Source organism: Macrobrachium rosenbergii, chromosome 25 (assembly GCF_040412425.1).
Source record: "Macrobrachium rosenbergii isolate ZJJX-2024 chromosome 25, ASM4041242v1, whole genome shotgun sequence".
Lineage (NCBI taxonomy): Eukaryota > Metazoa > Arthropoda > Malacostraca > Decapoda > Palaemonidae > Macrobrachium > Macrobrachium rosenbergii.
The window spans coordinates 18,800,103-18,803,820 of record NC_089765.1 but is presented as its reverse complement, the minus strand read 5'-3'; positions in this window follow the sequence as shown (position 1 = coordinate 18,803,820).

The following is a 3,718-nucleotide window of genomic DNA, read 5'->3' as shown; positions in this document are numbered from 1 at the left end:
ATGGGAAGACAGACAGACAGACTGATAGACGGGGAGGGGGTAGGATGGGAAGACAGACAGCGACAGACAGACTGATAGAGGGGAGGGGGTAGGATGGGAAGACAGGACAGACAGACTGTTAGACGGGGAGGGTAGGATGGGAAGACAGACAGCTAGACAGACAGACTGATAGATGGGGAGGGGGTAGGATGGGAAGACAGACAGCTAGACAGACAGACTGTTAGACAGGGAGGGGGTAGGATGGGAAGACAGACAGCTAGACAGACAGACTGAGACGGGGAGGGGGTAGGATGGGAAGACAGACAGCAGACAGACAGACTGTTAGACGGGGAGGGGGTAGGATGGGAAGACAGACAGCTAGACAGACAGACTGATAGACGGGGAGGGGTAGGATGGGAAGACAGACAGCTAGACAGACAGACTGAGAGGGGAGGGGGTAGGATGGGAAGACAGACAGATAGACAGACAGACGGGAGACACTGATAGACGGGGGGGGGTAGGATGGGAAGACAGACATAGACAGACAGACTGGGAGCGGGGAGGGGGGTAGGATGGGAAGACAGACAGAGACAGACAGACTGTTAGACAGGGGGGGGGTAGGATGGGAAGACAGACAAGACAGACGGGGGATAGGATGGGAAGACAGACAGCTAGACAGACAGACTGATAGAGGGGAGGGTAGGATGGGAAGACAGACAGACAGACTGTTATACAGGGGAGGGGGGGATGGGAAGGATAGGAAAGACAGACTGATAGACGGGGGGAGGGGTAGGATGGGAAGACAGACAGCTAGACAGACAGACTGGGGGAGGGGGTAGGATGGGAAGGACAAAGACAGACTGAGGGGGAGGGGGTAGGATATAGACAGACAGACTGGGACGGGGAGAGGGTAGGATGGGAAGACAGAGCTGACAGACAGAAAGACGGGGAGGGGGTAGGATGGGAAGACAGACATATACAGACAGACTGAGACGGGGATAGGATGGGAAGACAGAAAGACAGACAGACTGTTGAGCGGGGAGGGGTAGGATGGGAAGACAGACAGCTAGACAGACAGACTGAGGACGGGGGGTAGGATGGGAAGACAGACAGAGACAGACAGACTGATAGACGGGAGGGGGTAGGATGGGGAAGACAGACAAGACAGACAGACTGATAGACGGGGAGGGGGTAGGATGGGGGAAAGACAGACAGACTGTTAGGACGGGGAGGGGGTAGGATGGGAAGACAGACAGCTAGGACAGACTGTTAGATGGGGGGATAGGATGAAGGAAAGACAGACAGACTACACGGGGAGGGGAGGATGGGAAGACAGACAGATGGGACAAGACAGGCAGACATGATACACGGGGGGGGGAGGATGGGGGAGGTGGGGAGGGCAGGATGGGAAAGACAGACAGACAGACAGATGGGATAGGGGGTGTGATGGGAATGACATACAGACAGACAGATAGACAGAAAGACGGGGTAGGGGTTAGGATGGGAAAGACAGACATATACACGGGAGAGGGGGATACGATGGGAAAGACAGACATATACACGGGAGAGGGGGATAGGATGGGAAAGACACACATATATACGGGAGAGGGGGATAGGATGGGAAAGACACACATATACACGGGAGAGGGGGATAGGATGGCAAAGACAGACATATACACGGGAGAGGGGGATAGGATGGGAAAGACAGACATATACACGGGAGAGGGGGATAGGATGGGAAAGACAGACATATACACGGGAGAGGGGGATAGGATGGGAAAGACACACATATACACGGGAGAGGGGGATAGGATGGGAAAGACACACATATACACGGGAGAGGGGGATAGGATGGCAAAGACAGACATATACACGGGAGAGGGGATAGGATGGGAAAGACAGACACATACACGGGGAGAGGGGATAGGATGGGAAAGACAGACATATACACGGGAGAGGGGATAGGATGGGAAAGACACATATACATGGGAGAGGGGATAGGATGGGAAAGACAGACATATACACGGGAGAGGGGATAGGATGGGAAAGACACACATATACACGGGAGAGGGGGAGGAGGGGAAAGACAGACATATACACGGGAGAGGGGATAGGATGGGAAAGACACACATATATACGGGAGAGGGGATAGGATGGGAAAGACACACATATATACGGGATGGGAGAGGGGATAGGATGGGAAAGACACACATATACGGGAGAGGGGGATAGGATGGGAAAGACACACATATATACGGGAGAGGGGGATAGGATGGGAAAGACACACATATATACGGGAGAGGGGGATAGGATGAGAAAGACACACATATATACAGGAGAGGGGGATAGGATGGGAAAGACACACATATATACGGGAGAGGGGATAGGGGACACACATAAGACGGGGAGAGGGGATAGGATGGGAAAGACACACACGGGAGAGGGGATAGGATGGGAAAGACACACATATATACAGAGAGGGGATAGGATGGGAAAGACACAGAAAGACGGGGAGGGGGGATAGGATGGGGAATGACAGAGGGGGAGGATGGGAAAGACACACAGAAAGACGGGGAGGGGGGGGGGTAGGATGGAAAGACAGACAGACAAACAAAGACAGATAGATGGGGTAGGGGTAGGATGGGAAGACAGACAGACAGACAGAAAGAGGGGAGGGGGGGGTAGGGGAGAGGGACAGAGACAGTCAGGGACGAGACAGGGGAGGGGAGGAGAAGAAGACGAGCTAAATTATAAATAAAGTGTCTACGATGGAAGGGAGATAATCATCTGGCTTTTAAAAAGAGCAAAATGTATAAATAATTGTTAAACTACTTTCTCAAGTATTCATGATTATATTATTATTATTATTATTATTATTATTATTATTATTATTATTATTATTATTATTAAGACAGAAAGTCCTTTGGACATCCTAGAAACGCGTAAAAATAAACAGACAATTTTATGTGGTTGTCTCTCTCTCTCTCTCTCTCTCTCTCTCTCTCTCTCTCACACACATATATGTATATATATATATATATATATATATATATATATATGTATATATATATATATATATATATATATATATATATATATATATATATATAAACACATATATACATACATACATACATACACACACACACACATATATATATATATATATATATATATATATATATATATATATATATATATATAGAGAGAGAGAGAGAGAGAGAGAGAGAGAGAGAGAGAGAGAGACGTAGACAAACTCTAGTCACTCCTTTCCTTGGACAAAATTCTAATCCCTTTGTTCAAACATCTATTTGCATTTCCATCCGTGTTCTCTGTTTGTTCAGCTCCTGAACAAAGACTTGCCTAGCCTCACTTATTCCATTTTCTCTCTCTCTCTCTCTCTCTCTCTCTCTCTCTCTCTCTCTCTCTCTCTGTATCTTACTGTTTAACTTCCCGACTGAGTCGCTTCTTATACAACATCGAATTTCTCAAGATTTGGTCATTTTTTTGTATATTCCCAGTTCGCAAAGACATTCATGCAAACAGAAATGAACACTAAATGAAGGTGATACGCGCAATTGTAAGAAGGAATAAAACAAATATCTTTTTTGCTACACAGATGTAAGTTTCAGAATATACATAAAATAATATATATCAATTTTATAATATAATAATATGAAATATATAAATAACTGTGTGTTTGTGTGGTCTGCTTGAAATTTATGTATGTATGTATGTA